Here is a 21,953-nt window from a genome sequence, read left to right on the forward strand (position 1 = left end):
CTAGTTCTTCAACTTCGGCTCAAACACCATCAAACCTACCAACCTTGTCAAACAAACAAAAAGAATCAACATTTGATAAATTTAAACAGCTAACTTCATCATCATCCTCTAGATATAGAATTGTTGACCAACTGAAGAGGATAAATGCTTGAATCTCCATCTTTGAATTGCTTAAAATCTCTTCTACTCATAAAGAGATCCTGGACAAAGCATTGCACACCACTAATGTTCCAAAAGATTTAGATATTGATCAGTTTCAGTCTGTGGTGGGTCATCTGAATTCACCTCACTATATGACCTTCTCTAAAGAATATGACAACTCACTAAATCATCCACATAACTAGCCATTGCATATTGAAGCCATGATCCATAAACATAGAGTTAAACGTGTTTTGATAGATGGAGGCATGGGGTTTAATATTTGTACTTATAGTTTGCTTACACAACTAGGAATTTTTGAAAATGTCATTGATCCAGCCAATAAAATAACAATTAAACCCTATGATGAAGAAGAAAGGACCTCTAAAGGTCTGGTATCATTACCAATTAGGGTGGGACCTATAGAAAGAGATGTTGATCTTCCTCTATCATACAATATCTTACTAGGCAGGTCATGGATTCATGAAATGAAGGTAGTTCCATCTACATACCATCAATGCTTAAAATTTCCTTATAACGGAGTTAAATTCAGTATTCCTGCTGATATAAATCTCCCCTGTAATGCATTGACTAAAGGTGCTGATACTTTTGTGCCTCATAATAAGGTAGCCTCTATAAATGAAAGTCCAAAAGCTCTGATGAATAACTTAGAAAAGAAATTAAAGATTACAAATACTGGCATGGATGGATACAAGATATAACCAGTACTTTCATTAGTCTCTCTTCCTCCATCATCAAAACAGTTGGGAAAACCATCAGAGGCTATGAGAATATAGACTTTAACTCTAAATATCATATATGATGGTCTTTTTGTACAGTTTTCTACTTCTCTAGTAGATGAAATAAAAGAGGATGTTATTCTTAAGTGGATTTTCAAGGAAGATAGTCAAAATGAGGAAGTAAGACATTGTGAGATTTCCCCAACCCAATATGGTCCCAACTACAAAATGATCCAACACATGAGATATTCAGGTACTGGTCCCCTGGGTAAATATCAAGAGGGTATTATTGAGCTGATTCAGCTGCAAACAAAATCTACAAATGATAAGGCCAGACTAGGATACAATCCAAAAAAGACATCAGACCAAAAACATGCTTCTAAGTTTAAGTGGAAGAAAAGGATACCGCCTTCAACATCACAATAAGTCAACGCTCAACAAACTTAGGTAGAGTGTGGAAAAGAATAAGAGGAACTACCAATCAAGAGAGAAGAAATAGTCAGTACTCAAGTTCTGATGGTGTCACCTACAACAATGCAAGGAGTTGAAGTTCTAGAAGATATGAGAGATGAAGTAGAAAGAATCAGAGAATTGTTTGCACCCCTGAAAGTTCCAGTCACATACATTGGTAGGCAACAAGTAGAAGGTTCAGATATTGACTCAAATGAGTATGAATGGGGTTCAGACCACATCTCTGATACATCCATTACAGAAACTCCAGAAGAGTCTAGTGATATCATAGATGACACTCAAGAGCTGATGTGCTTAAATCTAGAAAAGGAGATACAAGAAATCAGACTAAAAAGACAACAAGACTATGAACAAGGGCTGAAAGAAGGAAGAATACCAGAATTTTTTTTATCTATTATATACCCCTCTAATAAGATAGAACAAATCAGATATGGGACTACACAAGAAGAATTGGAAGCTATAAAAGCAGAACCAATCATTAGCCTAGAGGAAGCTGAATGGAGTAGACGACAAGGAGTCACAGAACCATAAAGTTTATGTCAATAGGTATGTCAAATACAAATGATAAATGAGCCAAATATTGAAGGAACTTGCAAAATTAAAGATGTTGGTGTTGATACCATACATATATTCACTCAACCACTTGAAGAAGACTTGGAAACTTCATCCGATGACTTTGATGACTCTAACAATGGTCCTATTTATGACAATATATACTCAGCATCAAAATTTGAATCATCTGATGTAAATGATGAGAATCTATCTACTAATCTTGTTACTATCAAACCACAATATGAAGTCCAGTCTGGCATAGAGAACGATGCTACAAGTAGGTCTATTAGATTAGGTCAACTAAATATTAACATGCACTTTAATAATCATGTTCTGACTCTTCCTGGTCTCGAGACATTTATGCAAGGTAGTCTTCTAGAACTCGACTTTTTGATTTGCAGTTGTGATGATAATACCATGAACTCCCTCGAACCTATCCACACTTTATCCTTGGTACATCCCGAATTAATCGACTGTAGTCTACAAGACCAACCCATGAATGTACCTACTTTTTCCAAAGACTACACGCTAGCCTATTACCTCAACACAGTTGAACCCATGTACTCTTCCACCAGCGAACAAAGTGAAAACATGACTGAAACAGATATCAAGTATCTTAGTCACAAAAATCAGAAAAATAAAATAAAACATCTGATGGCAAAAACCACATTGTGGTGGTGTCAGAATCTGAAAAAAAAGAAAATAAAGGATGTACCTAAGGGTGAAAACCTCTTTGAGGTGCCTAAAGGTGAGATATTTGATATACTATCAAGTCATTTCTAGGAGAGGTCTTCTATATTGATCGAGCCAACTCAACCAGTGAACATTGGGAGTCAAGAGACACCACACATCATTCATGTAGCTCAATCACTATCGGCAGAAGAATTGAAAGATTTCACTCATCTCTTTTTCAGAAAAGAAGATCAATTTTGCATGGATGTACTTTGATATGCTAGGCCTAGATCTTGATCTTATCATGCACCATCTTTCTATCACACTAGGAGTTAAACCAATCAAGCAAAAAATTTGTAAGATGCACCCTCATGTTGCATTGCTAGTCAAGGCTGAGCTAGAAAAACTACTAAAAGCTGGATTTATCAGAGCTATAGACTATGCAGAATGGATTTCAAACATAGTACCTATGTCAAAGGAAGAAAAAACTATTAGGGTTTGCACAGACTTGAGAGATCTCAACAAAGCTTGTCTGAAGGATGACTTTCTATTGCCAAACATTGATATGATAGTCGATATGACTACTGGGTATGAGATGTACTCACTAATGGATGGATTCTCTGGCTATAATCAGATCAAAATAGCTCCTGGGGATCAAGAAAAGACAACTTTTACCTATGCATGGGGAACCTTTTGCTGGAATGTCATGCCATTTGGGTTAAAGAACGTAGGAGAAACTTACCAAAGAGTGGTAACTACTATCTTTCATGATATGATGCATAAGAATATGGAAGATTATGTTGATAACACTTTAGTAAAGACTATGAAGAGATCCACTCATATTCAAGAGCTAGGCCCTATACTAGATAGAATGGAAAAATTCAAACTCTGGCTAAATCCCAAAAAGTGTGCATTTGGGGTAACATCTGGTAAACTACTTGGCTACATAATTTCAAAGAAGGGAATTGAAGTTGATCCTGAGAAGGTCCAAGCTATAATGGAAATTCCACCTCCGAAGAACATTAGTCAAATGAGAAGTTTACAGGGACGTCTCCAATTGATTAGATGCTTTATTTCTCAGCTAGCAGACAAAGCTCAACCTTTCATAAAAGTATGGAGGAAATGAGTAATATACAACTAGGATTAGGAATGTGTACAACACCTTCATCAAATCAAAGAGTACCTATCCAATCCACCAATTCAGGGTAAACCATTGATCTTATACATATCAGCTACTGATTCATCATTGGGGGCACTTCTGGCGCAACATGATGAAAATAAAAAAGAGAGCTATATATTACATTAGTATAACATTGGTGTCTTATGAAATGAAATACACTATAATAGAAAAAGAATTCTTGGCGTTAGTTTTTGCATCACAAAAATTGAGACACTACATGTTAGCGCATTCCATCAAGCTAGTAGCTAAGATTGATCCACTCAAATATCTTCTTAACAAAGCAACACTCACCGAAAGATTGGCAAAATGGGTCATGGTTCTTACAGAGTTTGATATTGAATATGTGGAACACAAAGCCATCAAAGGACAGGTGATTGCAAATCAACTTGTTGAAGGTCCACTTGAAGATACTCAACTGCTGCATATAGAATTTCTAGATGAATCAATAATGCACCTTACTCAACAATCCTGGAAGATGTTCTTTGATGGGTCTTTCACTCAAAATGGTTCTAGTGCTGGAATACTTTTTATTACTCCTCAAAACTAATCAATCCCAAAGGCTTATAAGATTCTTTTCCCTTGTATAAACAATATTGCAGAGTATGAAGCTTTGGTAAACGAGATCGAGCTGGCTATCGAATGTAAGGTTGTTGAATTACACATCTATGGAGATTCTCAGCTAATCATCAATCAAATAAATGATACATATCAGACTCAAGATGAGAAACTGATGCCTTATAAGAGAATGGTTGATGATCTCAAGAAATATTTTACTTTTGTGTCATTTTAGAAAATTCCCAGATCAACAAATAGAGCAATAGATGGTATGGACACCTTGGCATCTATACTAGAATTACAAGAGTCTAATTTTTTCTTTGAATTCCTGGTGGAAGAGTTACATTACCCTACCCATGATTCTCCTGAGTCCCAGATAGTCTATTCTATTATTGGACATGATTCATCCTGCTACAACCACATTTACTCTAATCTGCATGACCAAATTATCCTAGAAAATCTTACCCGTAATGAGAAAAGGAACCTAACCCGAAACACTTCATGATACATCATCATTGCTAACAATTTGTTTAGGTGGGGTTTGGACGGTACATTGCTTAGGTGTCTAGAAACTGAAGAGTCTAAACGTGCATTATCAAAAGTCCATCAAGGTATTTGTGGATCTCATTTGAATGGTCTTATTTTAGCTCGGAAACTACTACGGGCTAGCTACTACTGGCCAAACATGGATAAGGATGCTATAAAGTTTTCTAAAACTTGTGAGAAGTGTCAGCTACATGGAAATCTCATACATGCTCTAGCAAGGGATCTCATACCCTTCATTACACATTGGCCTTTTCAGAAATGGGCCTTTGATCTCATTGGTCAGATATATCCTGCATCATCCAACAGACACAAGTTTATCATAACTGCCACTGAGTATTTCACTAAGTGGGTAGAAGCGGTTTCGCTCATCAAAGCAGCCGGTAAACAAGTAGCTCTATTCATCCTAAACCATATCCTTTGCAGGTATGGGATACCTTCATCCATTGTGACTGACAATGGAGCAATTCAAGAATAAAGATCTAAATGAACTCTATGAGAAATTCAAAATCAAACAACACTAGTCATAAATATATTACCCTCAAGGTAATGGACAAGCTAAGGCATCTAACAAAAACCTGTTGACTATCTTACACAGAACAGTGAACAAATCTGGGAGGGATTGGCATCTGCAGCTCAATCCTGCATTATGGGCTTATAGAACAAGTATCATAACACCTCCTAGGGCTACACCTTTTTCTTTGGTGTATGGGTCCAAAGCAGTATTACCTATTGAAGTGGAAATACCATCTCTAAGAGTTTCTTTGCAAGGTCTTGTTACTAATGAAGACTACAAAATAGCTAGATTGCAAGAACTCGAATTGTTGGATGAACATTGGCAAGTGGCATTTGATCATCTGAGAGTGTATCAAAAGAGAATGTCTAGAAGATATAACAAAAAGGTTTGATAATGAGAATTTAAGGTTGGTGACTTAGTTCTGAGAGAAAATCCAAAAAATCAACAGTTTCAAGACAACAAAGGGAAATTTGAACCCAACTGGCTGGGTCCCTATATCATTACTATAGTCTTTGGCTCTAGTGCCTATCAATTCTCAACATCAAAAGGAGAACAACTCCATGAACCGATTAACACCATCCATTTGAAGAAATTCTTTACTTGGCATTCTCTGCTTCAACAGCCTGTACAACTGAAAAATGTCCTGAAAAAAATTATAAAAATCATAAAAAGTTCTGAAAAAAAAGGAAAAAGAGAGAAAATTCCCTGGTGAAAACTTGGTAAACAAGTACCTTGGTAAAAAAAAAAGATCTTTGCCAAGTAGGTGAAAACCTAGCAAACAGGCACCTCTTGTACTCAAGCGCTCCATCTATCAATGCAATGTTGGCATTCCCACTTTCATGCATCTTTGCTATCACTTGTACATATATTTTAGTCACTTTTGTGACATCCTGGTTCATTGGAACCCTCATGGATTGAAACTGATTAATGTCCTAGTCTTAAGTTAATCGACAGAGAACATTACATGTCCTAAGTAGTATTAACCAAGTCAACTTTACATCAATGAAACCTGGTCATTCACTTTGAGTCAGTCACCTGTCTCCTGACTACTGAAGAGTTTTATCACTGAGTACACAACCAAAACAACATAACTAAAAAAAATCACTAAACAATTTGAGCTATGAATGAAAATTTGCTTTGTGTGTTGTCTTTTATATTGGTTTTAGACTATTATCCATGTGAGTAACTCAATGAAGTCTATCTTGACTAAGAGGAGCAAGGATTGGGGGCATAATATTTTATTTGTTTTATGCTTGTAGGAATGATTCCGATGATCTGGAAACATCTAAGCAGCTGGGTGTCTGTGATAAGAGCCTTCACATCAAGGTGAAATCGCCACACATACCTCGACTCCACTTATTTGTATGCTATAGGGAGGTTCACATCATTTCTTTGTCTGTTTTGAGGGAATTTCTTTAATGCAATCCAGGTCCCTATGAAATCAGTCCAAGGATATGAACAAAAAAAGGGTCATTACGGACAAGATAATTAATATTGCACATGAAAAGAAAGGAACTCTAATTTGCTTGCTATGTTTGTTAACGCTCAGTGATGAAACTTAAGCGTTTCAAATCCAGTGACTAGGTTTAGGTTGCATCTCATTTTGCATTTCATTCTGTATTTTGTGAATTTAGAGTGATTTTGGTATGGTAACAATTATCTCTATATCTTCTGCATGAGAGTTAAAAGCAACATCATTTCTTAGCTAAGTGGTCTCTTTTTCATCATTTCTCTGATCGAGTACTTGTGTATTGAGATGTTAGCTACATACATTCATTTACATTCATCTTATTGAATAAAAAAAAAATTGCACTACTCATTACTCATTTTCATTCATTTTATTTGCATATGAAAAGAAACAAAAAATAGACATTCATATTCATTTACATTACACCCATACTGAAAAGATATGCATACATATAGAATAAAGCATATAGAAAGACATCTCATAAATCGATCGACACAAGTACAATGAAGTCAAATCAAAATCTCATATATATAACGATAAAGTCTCAGGGTACAAAATAATGTCAATTGACATATACAAACTCCCATTGGAGCAATAATTGTAAGGGCTACAAAAAATGGGTGTGTCTACAAAAAAATCTAAGAGCTACACAAAAAATCTATCTCTTTTCCTCTCCCTCATCGCTAGGTGGTGGAGCCTGTTGACCCGGATCCTACCTAGGTGCCTGAGCTCCCCCAGATCGAGCCATATACTAAGAATAAGGTACAACCTGTTATGCTAATGGAATTTCTACGCTGTAAGTCACAACATAATAGGCTACCCAAATTGTCTAATGAAGAACCTCCTGCTGCAAAGCATCAGTCTCTACCCTCATCTCTGTGATCTAACAATCACGCTCAGCCCTAAGCTTTGCTAGCTGTCAGTCTCGCTCTGCTAGCTGAGTCTGTGCCATTATCATATGTGACTTGAAACCCACTAGGCATGCTCTCATCGACCGCGCTGTGTCGGCCCCCTAATCCCTCGCAAGCTCTCCTCCTCCATCTCTACCACCATCACCTCCTCCATCTCTACCTTCGGCTCCCCTTGCTCCTCCCTCCTCTGTCTCACCTGTCTAGGATCTACTCTCTCCTCCTCTCCTCCACCCTACCTCCACCTAGTCTCACGCCAATAGCCCCTAGGGATCCACCCTCTCCTCTCTGCTACTGCCTACCACCAACTAGCACCCTGCTACTACTAGTGCCAAGATCGCCACCTATCCGCCTCAGAGCCTCAGCTCTCGGTCCCTGCCTCATCTCCAATAATCTATCTTGCCTAGATGGGGCTACGTAATGTATCCACAATATCTGTAAACAATCAGTTGTTGTGGATCTATGGCATCATCCACAATCGGTCTACATACTGGGAGGTGCTTCCAAGCCCATATCTATAAAATCAAAACTCCTGCAGCCATACTCTTCCCATCCCTATATATAATCTCATGCATCTCATGATACATGTGTGCCAATATACATGAACCCCAGCCTAACCTCTGGGGGTGCTCCACAAGTCTCTCCAACATCCTACTCCATCCACATAAAAACCCCTGTTGTCCCCTGCCCGACATAAGAAAGCAGCCGATGAAACCTACCAAGATGCGAGCTAATGGAAAGTTCTCACTGTACTTGGTCATCATCACATCCCAACTGATAGAACGTGTCAGAATGTGTGCATCCTTAAATACCTGTCTCACAGCTAGTAGCCCAGGATGCTATGCTGCATCATAATATACCTTACCCCCCGCAAAAGGGATATGAAGAATCCTATATATGTCCTCAGGAGTGATCATCATCTCCCCAACTAGTAAATAAAAAGTACTATGCTTTGAATGGAACCTCTCAACTAATGCAGTGAGCATACCATGGTTCAAACGGATATTGAGCAACTCGAGAAGATGAGTCAATCCACACAAATCTATATGAGCCCAGTCAACATCAAATAGTTGATGAACTAATGTCATGGTCAGTGGATATACACATCTGAACAACACATGGGGCAATCGAACCTACAAAAATAAACAACAGTGCATCAGGAAACATTTCAAATTAGCCTATAAGAGAAGCAAAACATCATGCAAATCCAACTACATCAACTGCAAAATAAAATTTCAAGTTTGCACCTTCAAAAAGCCTTACTATTTTTCAAATGGCAAAACATCACAGAGACAGTAACTTGTATGAGTCAGGAATAGGCCTAGGATGACAAAATACTCTGATACAACACAAGACTAGTTATAAAATGACAAAATGGGCTCTTTTGATGGTTATCGTACGACAAAAGGGTAGGTTTGGGATGACAAAACTAGTAGACTTAAATGATAAAACAAACTTAATTAGTTTGTCGTATGAGATAGGATCCTGCCTCGCACGACAAAATGACATGACCCGACTTTTGAAAGGTGAAAAATTGAAAAAAACAACAAAAAAATTCAAAAATGAAATGATTAAAAGGCTTAAGATTGATCACTTATCGTTGGCTCGTAGTTCTGCGATCGATTATGTCATCTCTGACACTTGAATCGATACTCCTGTTTGGGAACCACCATTTTTCTTCACAGAAGGCTTTTTGAATTTTCAAACTAGGGAGGTTAAAACAAATTAAAAATGACACTTTTACCCCATATATAGCCAAAACCCTAATTTTTCAATTAACTCCAATGGACATGAAAATTGTACCCTTAGCTAATTTGCCTATCCTGATTCCATTTTTGGGATTGAAATCGAAACTCGAGATCATTTTTCTAGTTATTTCCAAAATTTGGACCACTTAGCGCTTTCATCAAAAGCTCATTCTTTCTTCAAATTGAAGCTCATTTTCTAATGAATCAATGTTGAATCTCACCAACTTTGTGATCTGTATATCAATATTGAATTTTTGGATCTGGTTTATCCATCTGCATCTCCTTCTAGTAGACTTTGATTGTCTGAAGATGTCTTTAATAGTAGCATTTGGTACATATGTAATAACAGTGGGACCAACCAGATAGGGTCTGAAATCTTTTACAACTTTCACAAGAGCATAAGCTTGTTTTTCATTTAAATCATAGTTCAACTTAGATGCTTGCAATGTTTTTCTAAAGAATGCCACTGGTTGTTCATGGCCCTCATCATTCTTTTGTAACATGACAACAACAATGGTATGGAATGAAGCAAATGAAAACACTTGGAAAGGCTTGGAGAAATTAGGGGACTTTAATACAGGGTCTTCCTTGATGGCTCTTTTGATGTTTACAAAAGCTTCAAGAGCTTCATTAGTCCATTTTATTTTAGCACCCTTTTTCAACATTTTAGCAATAGGTTTTACAAGTTCAGAGAAGTTTGAAACAAATCTTCTTACAAAGTTAATTTGACCGAAAAAAGATTGAATTGCCTAAATCGTTTTAGGGATTTGAATCTTATCAATAGCAGCAATCCTTTCTGGATCAATTATCACACCATCTTTTGAAACAATATGCCCTAACAATTTCCCTTCAGTAACTCCAAAATGACACTTTTAGGGATTTAAAGATATACCATATTCTAATGCTCTAATAAAGATTTTTTCTAGGTCATTACAATGATCTTCTACCTTTTTAGAATAAGCAGTCATATCATCCTGATAAACTGGCAAGATATAATCAATCAGCCCCTCAAAGGCTACATCCATAGCCCTCTGGAATGTAGCTCTTGCATTTGTCAGTCCAAAAGGAATCCTAGCATAGACATAGGTGCCCCAAGGTGTGGTGAAGGAAGTTTTGAACTTTTCTGCTTCCCTAACTTTCACTTGATTATAGCCTGAGAAGCCATCCATCATAGATAACAATTCATTTCCAGTGAACTTTTGCAAAAGATCCTCCATGTTAGGTAAAGCATAATTATCTTTTAAAGATGAAACATTTAAATTCCTAAAGTCCACACACAGTCTGATACCACCATTATTTTTTCTGACTAGGACCAAATTGGACACCCATGTTGAGTTCCTTATGGGCTCAATAATACCAGCATTCCTCATTTTCATCAACTCTTCCTTCATCTTGGGAGCCAAAGTAGGGTTTATTGGTCTTTGATTCTATCTAAAAGGCTTTGCATCAGGCTTCCCTATATGCTTTAAGGTCATCATATGACCACGAGAAGACATGTATGTACTTCCTTAGTAAATTAATCAATATTGTTTTGATTTTTGGTGTGATATTTTTTCCAATATATACTTCTCTTGGATTGCTTTCACTTCCCAAGTTTATTTTTTCAACATCCTCACATCCTCCTGAATTAGGTCTAAAACTTGCTATATCTTTATCATAAAAAATTCTTTCAAGCTCTATCAATCCCTTTGGGATTTTATTTGTTTTCAGCTGCAACACCTCTTGCCCAAGTATAGTCTCTTTGCCAGCCTTGTCTTCCACAAGTCCATTCCAATCATACTAATCCTCACAAAACAAAATTTTTAGCAAATTCCTGTCATCATCAAATATTTGTCAACTCTTTATATTGTCAGGGACTGATGGTCTAGTCTTGATTTCTACTTGGGTAATATCTTCAAAAGGGATGTCATTATGTTTGATCGCCGGGCTAGCCATGAAATCTGCCAAAATATTATTGGACCTTTCAATCCAATTGATGGAGAAAGCATCAAAAAGTTCAATGTAATCCAAAACCTCATTCTTGTAGCTTCTTAATTTTGTATTTTTTGTAGCAAATTTGCCTCTGACTTGTGAGACAGCTAGTTCTGAATCACCATAAATTGTTAGTAACTTATTACCAAGTTTATTTGCTATTTTAAGTCCTAATAAGAGGGCCTCATATTCAACAATATTATTAGTACACTCAAAAGCTAAAAAAAAGAGTATTTAAAAGATTTTCCATTAGGTGAAATAAATACAACTCCAGCTCCATTTCCATACTTACTGCAAGCACCATCAAAATACAATTTCCAAATTATTTTTTCATTTTGTTTAATGGTTTCTACAATTTCATCAACTTTTAAAGGTTTAGAAATACTTACCTGAAAGTTGTCCATATCTGAGTGGCAAAAACAAGTCACTTCATCAAGATCAACTTCTTCTATAAGGTAGGGAGATCTTGGTTCTTTGTTTATCCTCACCTATGTCCCTTTTACCGGAATAGTGGCATATGACAAGTCAAGTTGGACATGTCCACCCACTAGGTTGGACCACTATCTAGACATCAACATCCCATAGTTCACAGACACTTGTACAACTGTGATATTTGTCTTGTATGTAGTGTCTGGGCAGGTTGGGAATCTGAACTCAACATCCTTCATAATTCATACTATAGGAACTGACCTATTTTCCATGACATAGCACTTACCATAAGGTGTATAAACATGCATTTCTAATTCTTTAATGACTTCCTCTGGCATGATATTTACTGCTGCTCCTGAATCTATCATGCAATTTTTCAGGAATTTTGTGTTTATCAACAATGTTAGATAGAAAGGATCTACTTGTGTGAGATTTTTGGTAATAGATGTGCCAAGATACACCATAGGAGGATCTTATTTTGATTTAGGATCTTCCCTACTTACTTCTCCAACACTAGATATGATTTTCAATGTCTCATTCTCGTATTCTAGGAATTTAATTACCTCTAGCAGAGGCATAGATATCTTTACTTGGGACAATGCCTGGGAGATGAATGAATTACTATTTAAAATGGGCTTACTTACTTGCTTCTTCTCCACATGCTTAATTAGTTTTGGCAGTTATTCTTTCTTGGCCTATCCTAGTATTGCTTCCTTTCCCTTTTTGGCATTTGCATCTTTGCTTTTGAAAGTGTTGTCTTTGTTCCCATCTGGTTTTTTAACTTTGGCAAACACACTTGCTGGTTTATCCTGTTCATTATTTACATTCCTATTTCTCAGCTAATAATTGCTCTTTACTTGTTTTACTGCTGCAATAGTGAAGGCTTTCTTTTCTTCCTCGATTAAATTCCTTAATGAAGGCACTGTATCATCCTGAAATGATCTTCTCAAAACTAGAATGTCTTCATCATCATCATCTAAAAAGACCTAATGTATACTGTAATGTTGATTTTCTCTTATTTGCTACACATCAGAAAAATCACTCCCCCTCAGATGAGTCTTCATCCCTTCTCCAATATGGATCAGATGAAATAACATTATAGTGGGTTCATAATCCTCATTATGATTTTCTTCCTCTATCAAACCTTGGGTGATCATGCATTGTTCTGCAATATGAGGTAGATTACAAACATCACACCATGGATACTCATCTACAAAAATTTTGCCCTTCTTCAGTGGATCAGGAGTTTCTTTGCTTACATTAGGCTTCACTGGCTTCCCATCCTTCCAGTTTGTGTTATATGGCATATCATGTAGTCTTAGTCTATTGTAATTCATTTGTTTATTATTTCTATATGGTGGCTTTTCATTCTGATTTTTCTTACCCTTTAGGTCCTTATGCATGTCTATGATTTGAGTAAGTTCATCTTTCTTGGGAACCCTAGAATTATACAACTTTGGATCATATCTCTTGGCAACCTTCCCAACAACTTTCCTGTTATTCTCAATGGTAGTAGTTGTCTTGAATGCTTGTTGTAGAGTATCAGTTCTATGAGACAAAATCTCATAATGGGTTTTGTTGTCAAAAGCACTAAAATAAAAGTTAATCAGAAATGAATCAACAGGCTTGACATCTCTGGGTATTCTATTTAATACTCTATTAAATCTTTTATTAAACTCAGCAACTGATTATTTTGATTCTTCTTTATATTTGTTAATTCATGGGATGCAAATGAAGGATCATTGTGATCTCCAAATTCTTCCAAGAACAATGTTACAAATTCTTGCCAGCTGCCAATACATCCATCAGGAAGGCTTCTATACCATTCTTCTGCATCTTCTATTAAAGATTGAACAAACAATTTCATGAATACATCCTCATGAGGAACCTCAAATTATTCAATGGTATTTTTTACATTAACTATATGCTATTCTGCTGAATCAATTCCATTTCCTGAGAATTTAGGGATGGCTAATCTTAAATCATTAGTGATCTGATTTGGATAACCAACAATGCCAATGAAATCCAGCTATCTATATCTTTGAATGATCATAGGTCATCTGCCAATCTGATTGTTGTTTTGATTTTTCATATTTCCTCTGTTGAATCCACCATTGCTGCAATAATTACCATTGTTCCCATTGTTTCCACCACCATTATTATTGCCATTATTTCCATTATTACCTCCATTGTCATTATTTTTATTTCTATCTCCACCATTACCATTTCCATAATTGCCATTGTTACCTCTATTATTTCCATCATTTTGGTTGCTACCATACCCATTACTTCCTCTATTATTGTTTATATTGTTACCCCTATTTGTTTTATTCCAGTCCCCATCATTTGCATTCCTTCTTCCATTGTTCTAGCTATTTATTTTCCTTTCTTCACTTTGATCCCTATGCACATCCCTCCATCTTCTACTTCCATTTAATAACGGGTTATCAAAAGTTACAAAAGGCTGCTCTATTCTTCTCATATGAGGGGGACTATATTTAGGAGTTGCTGGCCTACTTTCCTCACCTTTACTTTTGTCTTCTATCCCTTTTGACCTAGGGCTTTGAATTGTATCTCTTTTTAATCCCAGTTTTTGCAATACCTAATCTGGTTGTCTCTTAAGAGCCTTTGCCATTTTGGAATCATCTCCATTTAAGTCAGCCATTTTAAGTATGATTTCATCCCACTTCTTCTCCTCCTGTTCCTCAATAGCTAGGGTTTCATTATGACCACCATTATTATCTTTTTCATTTAAGGTATAGAAAGGATTTTCCTCCATATTTTTAAATTTATCACTAGATGAAGAGCCATCCTCTCTACTAGGAAACTTATTATAACCCCCAAATGCCATACTTGGTGTTGATTTATTTCCTTTGTATCTTTTCTTTGGACTCAACTGAACAAGATTATCCTCTTCCTTATGCAGAGACCTTCTCCCCTGCAATAATTTTATTGATAAATGCCTAGGGGTTTCTCTTAATTTCTCAAAATACCAACTATTATTCATGTATTAGATGTAGAGTCACCACCTCCTAAGAGGAACAATATTTTTTATTAATCTTCTAGGCTCTTTTCTCCAGTAGAGTCTTAAATGAACCACCAAAGACTCTGAAAACTTCTTATGGTAACTCCCTAGTAGAGTCACCAATTTGTTGGTGCCCGAAACCACAGATTGGAAAACTAAAGACTTGCCTAATCCTTAGTTGATCCAATCAGCCTTGGCCAATGAACAGGGATGGTCAAAGACCAAATCCCTCTGCACTTTAGGCTCTACTAAACCTAGGTGGGTGTACCTTACACTCTCAAGCACAAAAGAGGTTTGTTTTGAGCGAATTTAAACTATGGGAATTAGGAATAGCAGGGATGGCAAAAGGCTTTCCTCCAACTATGCTAATAGAAGTGCTTTTTATTGAATGCCTTTAAAACTGATAAAATAAGTGTGAATATAATTGTGTTATATAAAATATTACTGTTAGGACATTAAGCCATTATGAAAAAGAGCAGTACTTATAGAAATTAGAAGATTTGTTTATTTGATAAGGACCTAATGCATACAAACTTATTCAATAAAGATTAATAATAGACCAGTACTTTTATCTGATAGTTAATGAATAACTTTGTGGACACGAATCACTATCAACTCAAGAGACAGTTATAATACCATCACTGTGAAGGTTTCATTATGTGTTGCATGAACAATAAAACCCAATTTTACATTCAATACAACATCAAGTGATGGTACATCACAACAAATCTAAAAGATTTATCAAGAGGACATAGGATTCCATCAAACACAAAATTACACATAATGATCTGAAGATAAAAACATGAAATCTTGTATATTAACTTTTGGAATAAGAATGTACACAAAAACTGCACTTACAAATACTCCAATACATTCAATTTTCACAGAATAAACTCCTCATTCCTATTAGGGCTTTCTAAATCATAACACTTATATCCTAGCCAGTGGCATAAATTATCTATCTCCTATCATGATACAAAAATGACTCACTACATATATGTGAGCCAAAGGATTTGAATGAAAGGACACACCCTTTCATCAAGTTAAACTAAACTCAACTAAAACCTAACACCTAACTTCTTAACTAGTAGACACAAAATACAATAAAAATCAGTTATGGCTGTCCAGTATTGTATCACACTTTTGTATGTGCTCCAAATACTTGTTGTCCTTGTGAGTGCTAGTGTTGAGTATAGTGTCCCTGACAGCAATCTCCATCATAACCAATCTCTCCATCTACTCACATGTCTCCTTCATATCCAAAACATCTACCTGGACAATATTAAGGGATGTGTTGAGTACATCCTAGCATTCTGCAATCAAAATCCCTTTGTCCTTTAACTGCTCTACATCATCCACAAATATCTGGTACACCATACCTAACAATATCTTTACAATCAGTAAATTCCTGCTTAATGTCTACACCAAATGTCTTATGCTTGTTCAACCTTCTCTGAATCTTCTCAATGATTTTCTCATCGACACTCTTTTCTTTCAATAATGCCTTCAGCCTGTTCAAAGTTCTTTCATGAGAAGCCATATTATCCAGGGTCTTTTAACAGTTTGTCTAGAATCCTTTGAAAACTTCCAACAAATGTTCAAACCTTTTTGTCAACAAAACACAAGCAACATCTACTCTGGCAGTCCTGATTTGCCTCTTTAACTTGATGTTTTCCTTCATCTAGTCTTCTTATTTATTCTTCCATTGAACACCAGTATTAGCTATCTGTGGTACTTCATGCACATGACTTCTCAACAGGTCTTCATATAAATTTTTATATTTTTGACCCTCTTTTACCACCCACTGCATTTGGGCCTTATTCAGTTTTGCAATGTCAATCCCCAAATCTGCAGTGACAATTGGATTAACCTCTCCCACTTTCACCTTCATCATGTGCCCAAATGCCTTATCTACATTTATGATCTTAGGTCTTTTATTTGGAGGGTATAGGGCCCAAATCAACATTTCCTCTTCATTTGGATCATACCTTGATCCAATAAAGATATCATCAACACCCTATATGTCTAACTTTACATCCTTTCTATTAGAATGCAACAAGCTGTCAAAAATAAAAGAGGCACTTAAGTCCCATCCTGGGAACAAAATGATGCCTGCCTCACTAAGAAGTTGTCTCCCTCTCTGTGGTGTCATCGTGGCCACTTCTGCATCAATGTCTTCTTTTAATTTTTTAAGCATCTCTGCTTCATTTTCTGGGGTAACATTTGGGATGTTCTCCCTCAATTTTTTCCCTTTGTAATGGTATGAAAATGACTTGAACTCTTTAGACTATACAAAAATGTTATCTGCAACAAAAGTTGCATGCTCTTCCATTTTCACATCTACATTGGTATTTATTCTCACCATGGCTTTCTCCTAGCTCTCTGCCACTTCTTCTAATTTAGGTGCATGGAGGGTTGATACAGCTATGTTCTCATCAGACCCGCTCTTAGAATCTCCCTCTTCTCATAGTTCTTGAAGCCTCTTTTTTTGCTCTTCTAATATTTGGTTTAATTCCTCTAAAAGTGCAACAACTTCATCTCGTTCCTTGTTTCTAAGTAAATATTCAGCCTCCATGGGTATATGCAAATAGTCTTCCAAATTCTGGGTCTTCCTGCGGTGGTGGATATACCCCTCTGGATCATAGTTTTTTTGAGCCTAGTGTCCAAAAAAATTGTTATCCTCTACCAACTTCTTTTCTATCATCTTGTAAGCCTTGGTAGATACAATGGTGAAGTCTCCAAAATGCAAAGTGCCAGGCATAAATACCTGCTTGTGTGCACCACTAATATATTTTGCATTTGACATACTAAGTTGCCTAACAATCTCTAAATAAGAAATCCTATCAGGAACTAATGTAGGAAACATATATGGAACACCCTCAAAACCATAAACCCTGAAAAAGGTGAAATTTTGACATACAAACCAGTCACCCCAATTGTGGTTGACCCCGGTATCCCCAAAAGCATGGGATCTCAAGAATCTCTTAATCTCCAGTGAGATAGACCCGTCACAATCCACTAGAAATAATCTCTACAAAGTTTTAACAAAATACTCTTCAAACAACACATAGTGTAATTTGTCAAATCTCATGTCCCACAGGGATACCCATAATTGAATCAGTTGGTCTTGTCCATCTTTATTTCTGGAAGTTACCCTTAATTCTTCTAGCCATAGACCTTGCACCTAGCCATGAAACAAAACCATGTGCATTAGTAATGAATAAAATCTAAAAGTAGGGTCAGGCTCTGTTTGTAAACTCAAGAACCCTTCATGCAGCTTTTCTGCCAAGTAAGTTTCATAATCAAATGGTCTTAGCTCATGCATTTGAATGTATGCAGCCAACACCAATGGGCCTATCCTTGTAACATCAGGAACTTCTTCCCCACAGACCTGGCCGCATGCCCAGTATGTGTATTGCAAGTATTGTTTGAACAAAGTGATTTCAAAAGGAGGACCATCCTGTTCTATGAGTTGTCCTTTATCCTTCTTGTGAATCGCTAACTTCCACATTGTGTGAGCGGTGTCCATTGTTAGGTCCCGGAGACAACTAAGAGGGGGGGATGAATCAATTGTCAAATAAATTCAAACCAAAAACAATTTAACCAACCTTAATACTTAATACTGGCAAACCAAACTTTATACCGGTAGATAGTTTATTAGTTAATTACAGTACCAGTAAAGATTAATGCATGAAACAGAAAGACAATAACATCCATAACACATAACACCAATATTTGTAAGTGGAAACCCTGTAAGGGGAAAAACCACAATGGGAAACCTTACCCATAATCAGATGATACTACTGCAGATAGTATGTGTATACAAATGGGGTCTGCACCTGCAGAAAGGCCAAGTGCCTAGAGCTCACTACTCAAACACAAATAGGAGTCACACTGACTACAATTGGATGGTTAAATCCAATAATGATGTACTGCTCAAAATAGAATCTTCATATGCTAGATTCAGTACCGGTGTAGTTCTTATATGCCTTCACAAAAACCTTGCTTCACCTTCAAATGATGTCTGCGTGTATAGCTCTTCTTATTCTCACATATACCTTCTTACAATTCCTTTTCCCAACTGCATATCGATCTTACAAATAAGATCTTACATATATACCATAACCTAAGACCAATTTTCGTAGGTCAGCTCTAAAAGATATTACAATAAAATCAATTACAAGTAAATAAATAACCGATGCAATATATGATTCAATATGTCGGCTTAATGCATTTACAATAACAACAAAATCATCTCCAAAGCGCATCATGCTGATCTGAAATAGATAAACTTGTCGGTGCTTATTCTGGACCTATTTGCCAGTAACAACAAATATGCAAATACGAATATATCAATGAACAAATCTCCAAGACAAAGTATCCAAACGATGTCTTAAACATAACCAAGTGTTTTCCATGTCATTCCAAGTGCCAGTAAACAATATATCCTATCGGTGAACCAGATATCGGTGACTGTGCATAAGTCACTTGCTTGCCGGTGAACATTGCCAATCCTCCAAAGTGCCAGAGTTGATAAGTGTTAATAAGTGTTGACATCAATGACAAAACCATATCAAAATAACCAAAATACCAAAAATCTCCCCCTTTGGCATTGATGGCAACACAAGATGGAAAAACCATCAAAGTGCCAAAACAGAAATGCCAAATACCAAAAACCAACAATCTCCCAAAAGAGATCATAACCAGAAATCAAAATTTAGATACAGAGAGTAATCATTCTCTCCCAAAGTAAAAATATCTCCCCCTGAGAGTAACATGTGTTTTCCTTGTGTTTTTCCATATCAATCTCTCTCCCTTTGACATCAAATGCCAAAGCCAATACAAAAGCCAGGTTCAAGTACAAAATACCAACAAATTCAATATACCAACTACTCCCCCTAAGAAGTATCTCTCCTCATCAAAGTCGGAGTAAAATATTTCTTTGTTAACTTTGTCGGTTGATGACAAACATCAACTATCTAAGTCTCTATCGGTGGGGGTATGACCCCAAGATGATCTCTGAGATATTCAAAAGTCTCCTTAGACAAAGGCTTAGTGAAAATATTTGCAATCTATTCTTTAGTATTCACATAAACCAGTTTTACTTCTTTTGCTTCAACATTCTCTTTCAGAAAATTCAGTTTGATAGAAACATGTTTAGTTTTAGAATGTAATACCGGATTCTTAGATATATCAATTGCTGCAGTGTTATCATGATAGATAGTTATAGGTTCCTTGCACTTTACCTTTATGTCCTTCAACATTTTCTTAAGACATAATACCTGTGTACAGTTAGTTGCTGCTGCAACATATTCTGATTCTGTTGTTGATAAAGATATACAACTTTGTTTCTTACTCAACCAAGAAATTAATATGCTTCCAAGAAAAAATGCTCCTCTAGTGGTGCTTTTTCTGTCATCCACATCTCCTACCCAATTTGCATCTATTTATGCACATAATTCAAAGTTTTCATCTCTAGGATACCATAAACCAAGATTTGTAGTGCCTTGTAAGTACCTAAAAATCCTTTTTACTGTTGATTCATGTTTTTCTCTAGGATTACTCTGAAATCTTGAAACAATACATACTGCATTCATAATATTAGGTCTTGTTTGTGTCAAATACAGTAGGCCTCCTATCATAGATTTGTACCTAGTCGGATTAACAGGTGTAGATTCATCCCTTAGTGATAATTTGTCATTTGTAGTCATAGGTGTGCTTACCGATTTAGAGTTCTCCATCCCAATTTTCTTTAGTAACTCCTTCAAGTACTTGGATTGACTCAAGAATATACCTTTATCAGTCTGTGAAATTTGCAATCCTAAAAAGAATTTTATCTCTCCAATCATAGACATTTCAAATTCTTGCCGCATTTCAATAGAAAAGTCTTTACATAATCCATCTTCTCCTCCAAATATTATATCATCAACAAAAACTTCTATAACCAAGATGTCATCATTAGTCACTTTATAATATAAGTTGTTGTCAGCATTACCTTTAGAAAATCTAATCTTCAAAAGATATTTGTCCAATCTAGCATACCAAGCTCTTGGAGCTTGCTTCAACCCATACAAAGCTTTCCTTAACCTACAAACCATATCTTTGTTATCTGTCAAAGAAAATCCATCAAGTTGCTCAATGTAAACTTCTTCTTCAAGATCTCCATTCAAAAATGCACATTTAATATCCATTTGATATACTTTGTAGTTCTTGTGTGCTGTAAAAGCCAAGAATAATCTGATTGCCTCAATTCTAGCTACCAGTGCAAAGGTTTCATTGTAATCAATTCCTTCTTTCTAAGAATATCCTTTTCACACTAATCTTGCTTTATTTTTGATTACCTTACCATCTTCATTAAGTTTGTTTCTAAATACCCATTTTGTTCCAATCACATTTTTGTCTTTAGGCTGGGGAACTAATGTCCATGTGTTGTTCTTCTCAATTTGTTCTAGTTCCTCTTCCATAGCTTTAATCCAGTGTTTATCTTCACATGCCTCATTAATTGTTGATGGTTCAATTTGAGAAATAAAACATACCTCTTCATTTGCCAGTCTTCCTCTTTTCATAACTCCTTGATACTTGCTCCCAATTATCTGATTTTCAGAGTGATTCAGTCTTACATACCGGGGTGTCTTCATTTGTTGTTGTTCCTCAGTTACAGTGGAATTTTTAGATGATACCGGGGTAATTGGATCTTCATTCTGTACTGGTGGGTTCAATGTAGGTTCATTTGTCAGTATCTTTGTTGCCGGTTCAGAGTCTATATACCTTGAAGTTCCTCTAAACTGTTCATCAATCTTCACATTTGTAGTCTCAACAATTATTTGTAGTCTCTTGTTGAAACATCTATATGCTTTGCTCTTAGATGAATAACCAAGAAATATTCCTTCATCACTTCTAGGATCAAATTTGCCAATATACTAATCTCTTCTAATATAGCATTTACTTCCAAATATTCTAAAATACTTAAGAGTAGGAGTAATACCAAACCATAGTTCATGAGGGGTCTTACCGGTTTCACCTTTGATGTGAACTT

Source organism: Cryptomeria japonica, chromosome 3 (assembly GCF_030272615.1).
Source record: "Cryptomeria japonica chromosome 3, Sugi_1.0, whole genome shotgun sequence".
Taxonomy (NCBI): Eukaryota; Viridiplantae; Streptophyta; class Pinopsida; order Cupressales; family Cupressaceae; genus Cryptomeria; species Cryptomeria japonica.